Here is an 8081-nt window from a genome sequence, read left to right as displayed (position 1 = left end):
GTGATCCCGTTATCAATGACATCCAATGTCCATGGTCGGGAAACCGTAACCATCTATTGATCAACGAGCTAGTCAACTAGAGGCTTACTAGGGACATGGTGTTGTCTATGTATCCACACATGTATCTGAGTTTCCTATCAATACAATTCTAGCATGGATAATAAACGATTATCATGAACAAGGAAATATAATAATAACTAATTTATTATTGCCTCTAGGGCATATTTCCAACACTTTGCTCATATACCAATTTATTTTTACTGACGTTGATTCCCCATTCCTGTGGTGGTATCCAATGGATCTGAGCATAAATTTTCCTTCGGTCATGAAAACCTTTTTACTTCTGTCAGGGGGTTGCTTCAAATAAATGCAGGCCTTCTGGTTTCAATAACTGTTGAGAATTGATCATGGTAATCTTCTGACAAGATCCGACTGCTCATAGGTGGCACTGATTTATCTTAATTTATTTCCTTTGGCTCGAGCGTGAGATATGCACCAAAGATCTGACTGCCTTTTGTCAGGAGCAATATAACGGTGTATGGAGTTATAGCTGTGTCATACCCCAAGTATTTATATCTTGAGACTGGCCTGCCAGGGGAGGACGGACAAATGTTTTTCCTGACAGACTGACCATGTATTTGATTTCGTCGGTGAGTATACCAGGTCTGAGCTGATTGTTCGGCTTTTGACTTTCTCATTTTGTCGGTATACCTATTTGGATTTTTCCATATTAACCATTCCCAGCGGGTCAGCGGGATATGAGATCCTTGTAAAACAGAGTAGGCTGCTGAGAGTATGCCTTTGTGGATCCATATGGAATTATGGCCTCCAACTGATTTGGGTATCCGGACCCTGATGGTCGTGCAAAAATCATCATACCTTTGTTGTCAGTCTCACCCTTTAATGGTCATGATTTTCCTTTGTCAGGATACCTTACTGAAATAACTTGGCCACACATGTCCTTGATTCTTCGTATGACCAGGGTGGTGGTTAGTGCAATATTGTTGGCATTATTCCTTTTGCTTATTTTCTGACCTAGGTCCGCACACATATGACATATACCCAGGGTTTGTAGCTGTATAGAGCTCATTGTGGAGTCCAATCATACAAGAAGGTGACAAGGTTTCATGATATCACCTTTGTCTGGTGCGGGAATAATGACCTTCATGACCATTGTCAAGACCGTGGATTCTGTGATGTCATCCCCAGATATTGTCGAGCCTTGTAATTCATGATATGTATCTCTGCCATTTTCCTTTGCCTGACTCGTGAGGTTGTGGGATCTGTACTTTCCTTAGGTATATCTGTTGGATCCTTGCCGCATCTCGTATGAGTGACTGATGAGACTGGGGATGCATGCCCACCATATATAAAAATCATATGCAACCAAACACTTGATTCTTGCGGTAGGCATATGTTTTGACTGTATTGTACCTCTGACAAAATTATTGCAAATCTGATCCTTGATCTGCAGAGAAAAGCCATGCGTGTAGCTTACCGAGGAAGGCTCATTAGCCTTTGCTCGAAGCTTTTGTTTGGGTAGCGTGCAGAAGAAGCCTCGATAGCTTACACACGAAGCTTGACATGAGTATTGTGCAGGAGAAGCCTGAGTTCCGTACTTGAGAAGATTCTCCTCGGTTTTGCTTGTTGAGAAAAATTCATTTCCGTCTGTCAGAAGCTTTTACCGAGGTATCTTGTTGAGAAAGACAGGGTATCGTGGACTGGAAATTATTCACATATCATGCTGAGGAGCCTTGCATCATAAATTTCTTCCGATAACGTGTGGAAGAATACTGAGTTTCTTATATCCAAAACTTCATACTGATATGCAGACTGAAATCCACACACAGACACCCATGATATTCTGTGGCTGAATATTTGCATGAGAAAATTTGTTTAACTGTCTTTCTTGAGCATATCACATTCTGACTTTATTTCGGATGATACCATGTTTCAAGCATCATGCATTGCTGAGCCAAAATTTTGTATATGGACCATACCTTTGACTGAAAATATACCGTTGATCATGTACCTGACTTGTCTTGCTGCTGATCATTACTGCTGTGAGGATTTTATACTAATACATGCTTGAGTTATCAGTACTGTTGTGAGGAGTGCACACTAATGCAAAATTTGATTATCAGCCTCACGATCAGATAGTCCCCATTTTTCCGCAGTCGGCTGCGAATTCCATTTTGTTTAGCTGAGCTTCCAAATATTTGAACTCCTTATTACTTCTTCGAGTCCGGTGTCAGATGATGAGCAACTCTTTATAGGGGAAAAATAATGTAACACCGGGGCCCAAAAGAAAGAAGCAAAATAAAACTCAACTAAACCAAAGCACACAACATAAATCAATTCACACTCAACCAATGTCACATATTACTGCTAGTCACACAATATGCATGCCTACTTAAGCACACAAATCTCGCGGGATCTCCGGTTCTACGATCTAGCATGTTGTGACGATGTGCACGAGGACGAATAAAGGAGTGGAAAAATTGGTGTAAACAGCACTACACCAAGTGCTAGATTAGCCAGGTAACAACCTGGACTAGCTCGGAGGCGAGGACGTACTTGGTAACCATGTAGCAGGACACGAATGTCGCGACCACATTATTATCAAGCGGACGGAAAATATTCGTACTCGTCTAAGAAATAGGATAGCGGGGAAAACTGAGGCCGCTGATGAAAGTGTGTTATATCGACTAGAGGGGGGGGGTGAATTGGCGATTTTTATGAAAGTCTTCAAAACGTGGAAGTTATGAAGACAAACGATAGAAATAAACCTATTACCATGCAGCGGAAGGTAGACTACACTAGGCAAGCCATAGTCAAGTATTCAGTGAAGTGAAAGCACAATGACTTAATAGCAGCAATGTAGTAAGGATCAGGTAGGAAGATATTATGAAGCCATACAGAACATGCAGTCACTCAGTGAAGACAAAAGATAGTGCAAACATACAATGACTTCACAAGGAGCAACAGTAAGTAAAGGGAAGGGAAGATGAAACCAGTGACTCGTTGAAGACAATGATTTGTTGGACCAGTTCCAGTTGCTGTGACAACTGTACGTCTGGTTGGGGCGGCTAGGTATTTAAACCTTAGGACACACAATCCTGGACACCCAGTCCTGAACACGCAGCTCAGGACACCCAGTCCTCACCGTATTCCCCTTGAGCCAAGGTCACACAGACCTCGCCCAATCACTCTAGTAAGTCTTCAAGGTAGACTCCCAAACCTTTACAGACTTCTTTCACCGGCAATCCACAATGTCTCTTGGATGCTCAGAACGCGACGCCTAACCGGCTGGAGGATGCACAGTCCTCAAGTGTAATAAGTCTTCAGATCACACAGACAAGAAGACTTAAGTGATGCCCAATTCTCTCTGGCTCTGGGTGGTTGGGGCTTTATCCTCGCAAGGAATTCTCTCTCAAAGGCTTCGAGGTGGGTTGCTCTCAAACGACAAAGCCGTACTCTCAATCTGAGCAGCCAACCCTTTATGGTTGTGGGGGTGGGCTATTTATAGCCACTTGGCAACCCGACCTGATTTGTCCGAAATGACCCTGGGTCACTAAGGAACTGACACGTGTTCCAACGATCAGATTTCAAACTCACACGGCAACTTTACTTGGGCTACAAGCAAAGCTGACTTGTCCGACTCTGGACAAGATTCGCTCTCATAGTCTTCACTCGAAGACATAGGTTTTTGGTTAGGCATCACTTCAGTCAGTCTGACTGGTTCTCTTGGACCCCACTTAACAGTACGGTGGTTCCTATGACTCAACACAAAAGAAAAAGAACTACGAAAGATCTAAGTCTTCGAGCTCCATAGGCTTCATGTGGTGTCTTCTCTTGTCATAGTCTTCAATGTGAATATCTTCATATACTACCTTTGACTTCAATGTCTTCATACATTTTTAGGGGTCATCTCTGGTAGGAAAACCGAATCAATGAGGGACTTCTACCTGTGTTATCCTGCAATTCTCACAAACGCATTAGTCCCTCAACTAGGTTTGTCGTCAATACTCCAAAACCAACTAGGGGTGGCACTAGATGCACTTACAGCTGACATCGCCCTTTCTTGATAACTTAGATCATTAAGGGTTGCCAACACGCCAAAATAAAAGAGCAATTCAGGATAGAAGCATGTTCATCACCGAAACGATAGGCGAGGCTGAAAGGAGGATATCAGCGAGATACCTGAGCACCATTCTTGCAAACAATGTCGGGATCACTCAGCATCACTCTGCTGGGACAGAAATGACACCAAACACCGAAGAACAAGCAAGAAAAGAAAACTAGAGAAATGCAAAGACTGAGCTGTAGTGGATCCGAACCGGTGCCATCTACACTCATCAAATAAATCATCAGTAGCAAATAACAAAGCTATATGCATGTTGTGCAACAAACGAATACAGCAACCAAATGCAATAAACAAGCCAAACTATATACTACCGATTTCTACCGCTCGCGTTAACTAGGGCGTCCTACAGCCAGACCTGCTCTGATACCAAGCCTGTGGCACCCCAGCTCAGAGAAACCGGAACGCCCCGTATTCCAGCCCAGAGATCAAGGAGAAGTCTCTGGAATACGGCACTGCTTGACATAGAACAAATCAACTCTTATTACAAGAATAATAATACAAGGGTGTGATGTTACAAAGAAGCACATTAGCACGGCGACACTACACCTGCGATACTATACTTGCTCTATGCTAGCAGTAGAACAACTCGTAGCCGCGGAACAACGACGAAGGTGGTGAACTCCACTCCGCAGGTACTCTGGCTGGGACACAATCTAGCTCGCACGCACGACAACCATCGACAAACAATCAAGCAATCATGGCATCACCTGCAATCTGGCATGACACGCCAGGTCAGTACATTGAATGTACTTACAAGCTCACAACAACCATAAACATCAAGGCAAGACTATAACATAGCATTTAACAGGTTAATTAAATTAACAACTATTATTATGAAATAACTACTAAGCATGGTATGAAACTAATACAATACTAATAAATCACCATCTTAGATCTCCATAACCATATCACTCTTGGCTACCCGGCCAAGCAATATACCATCTCGACCACCTCGTGATCAAAACCAAACGGTGATCATTCCGATGATCACAACCATGACCAACACTTGGTCTCAAACGGTGATCCTTCCGGCGATCACTACCATGACCAACACTTGGTCTCAAATGATGATCCTTCTGGCGATCACTACCATGACCAACACTTGGTCTCCAACATCATCATCAACATCCTGCCAATCTGTACTGCTCAACATATCAACATATAAATCACCTATAAGTCATTCCGTCATGTGAGTGTTGATCAAACGGTGTGACCTAGTACAAACCCTTGCCCATGACCGAGGACGCGGCTATCGATAGATTTAAATACACACTCTGTAGAGGTAGCGCACTTTACCCACACCACAGAACCAATGGCCTCGCACTCCCATTCGGGTGGGCTAATGGCGTTCTGACAAAACCGATCTACTGCCATGACACTCTCCCAGCCACTCCGACCCATTCCCAACTGGGCTAGTCCTGGGTGGCCCCGTGTCTACCAAAGACACAACGACCACCGTCGTGGCCAAAACATCCCTCACGTGGACCATGCACATAACGATAACAACAAGAACAACAACAACGGGCACACAAGGTTATGTCTGCTTACCGGGCCGGGGTACCGCCTGCCCATAACCTTCCCTCGTTGGAGGCACCAGCGAGAGGCTAGACAATAGACTGCATTAGGGCCTTCCCATAAAGGCAAATGTGGTTGCACTAGAAAGGCCCGGTTCGGTGGCACCTGACCAACTTAGTGACGGAATTTATCCCCAAAATATAATAGTAATGACTGATACTCCGATATCATCTATAAACCTATAATCCAAATCATAGCAATATCCAACAAATAATCCAAAGCTTAATATCATCATACCAAAATACTCCGAGGACAGTATAACACTAATATCATGATGAACCCAAGAACGATAGTACTACTACTCAAATATCAAGAACTAACTATCCAGCTATGATCCACATGCAAACATCATCTCCAACATCATACTCCAAAACATAATATCAACTAGCATCAAGATGAAACTAGCACTAGCCACTAATAATCCAAAGGCAACATGATATTCAAAGTAATACTCCAAGATAATAACAGATACCCTCATGACAATAATCACACTAGTCACTAAGAATCCAAAGTCACATGATATCCAAGGTAATGCTCCAAGATAATAACAGATACCATCATGACAATAATCATACTAGCCACTAAGAATCCAAAGGCACATGATATCCAAAGTAATGCTCCAAGATAATAACAGATACCATCATGACAATAATCATACTAGCCACTAAGAATCCAAAGGCACATGATATCCAAAGTAATGCTCCAAGATAATAACAGATACCATCATGACAATAATCATACTAGCCACTAAGAATCCAAAGGCACGTGATATCCAAAGTAATGCTCCAAGATAATAGCAGATACCATCATGACAGTAGTCATACTAGCCACTACGAATCCAAAGGCACATGATATCCAAATAACCATCAAACTATGAGTCCTAGAACTCCAAGCAATAGCATGGCAATATCAAGATCAAAACAATACTCCGAGACATGCCATGAACAAATCATACATAGCTAATGCAATATTTTAAACAAGTTCAAATAACCTAAACCATGCTACTGCATTGCAATCATGCAAATGGAGGGTGTGGCTTGCCTGGGGTGGAAGAAATCGCCGGGGAGAAGTGCGAGAAGCTCGCGAAAAGAATCGCCGGAAATCTCTCTCTCTCGGAGGGGCTGAATAAAGGCAGGGGTAAAATGGTCATTTTTAGAATGTCAAAATATTGTGAAAATGATTCCCTTGGAATGGGCTCGACGAAACAAAGAAGTGGGCTCTGGAATCACCTCAATCGGAGTTACGAGTGAAAAGTTGTGAGGTTATGAAGGTCAGGGACTTTTCTGCAAGAATGTCATCACAAACAAGTCCCTGAGTGGATAAGGCAGAAACGGGTTTTGAGAAAATATGCTTTCCTGAGATGAAAACGTACTTATGCCTGAAGAAGAAACGGAATGCGCATTCGGTTAAGGGAAAGCGTACTCCAAGGAGTACGTGTCCACTTAACCACGTCAGCGGGTCGGCCCGGTCAACGCGTGAGGCTGACGCGCGGGACCCACTGGTAGGGGGAGGGAGAAGGCGTCGTCTTCGTCTTCAAACCCCGACTCGCCCGCGCAGAACAGAGGATGGGGCCGGCGCCGGCGACCGTTCCGGCAGCTCTGGTCGTCTCCCGGGCCGTGCAGCATACCGGCACGCTCAGGGGACCAAGACGCATTCGTCCAGAGCATCCATCCATCTTGGGGAGGTTGGACTCGAGCGGGACCGCAGCTGCGGCGGACGGCGGCTAGGGCGGCGATGGGGCTCGCGGCCAGAGATGCTCCGGCGAAGAGGGGTGGGCTGGGTAGGTTCGCCGGACGTAGGGAGGGGCTTTGGTGGTGGAGAGGAGGAGGGAAAGGGACTGACCCGACCGAATTTAGGAGGATTCCGGTGACGGGCATGTCGGCCATGGGAGGAACAGAGAACTCCTCGAGCTCAGGTGAGTAGTCAGGGAGGTCTATAGGAGAGAGTAGAGGAAGCTGGTGAGCTCGGGGGGGTCTTGGGGTGGCCTTATATAGCCGCGGGATGAGGTGTCACGCTGGCGTCGCCGCGGACGCGTGTCCGGCGCCGCGGACGCGTGTGCGCTCGCATGAACTCGGGGGCAGGCGACGGGGGAGACACAATTAAGATCCTCACGGGGCAGAGGCGACGCCGGAGCACGGGGAGGAAGCGGCCAGGGCACGCACAGATCCAAATGGCCACTGTGTGCCCGTGGGCACACGGCGGTTTGCGTCAGTGAGCAAGCTGCCGGAGGGGGGAAGGTTCCAGGGGAACGGTGACGACGAAAGGAAGACACTGAACAAGCTCACGCGCGCTAAGACGACAAGGCGGAAGCGGACGAAGCAGAAACGGCGCCCTGGACGCGGCCACCGCACACAGAACA

At 45.6% G+C, this 8081-nt stretch overlaps 1 long non-coding RNA gene across 1 annotated transcript; it reads right to left on the bottom strand.

Moving 5' to 3' along the window:
• Positions 1-3103: 3103 nt before the first annotated feature.
• LOC147971549 (uncharacterized) lies at positions 3104-7749 on the bottom strand. Its single transcript, XR_015604749.1, has 3 exons — positions 7095-7749; positions 6952-7005; positions 3104-6843 (listed from the first exon to the last, which is right to left on the bottom strand). It is a non-coding gene; the product is annotated as an uncharacterized LOC147971549 (long non-coding RNA).
• Between the last annotated feature and the right edge of the window lie 332 nt (positions 7750-8081).

This window comes from Triticum urartu, chromosome 5A, assembly GCF_056163025.1.
Source record: "Triticum urartu cultivar PI428250 chromosome 5A, HENAU_Tu73, whole genome shotgun sequence".
In the NCBI taxonomy this organism is placed as follows: domain Eukaryota; kingdom Viridiplantae; phylum Streptophyta; class Magnoliopsida; order Poales; family Poaceae; genus Triticum; species Triticum urartu.
Note: the sequence above shows the minus strand (reverse complement) of the source record. Positions and strands in the feature narration are given on the sequence as shown.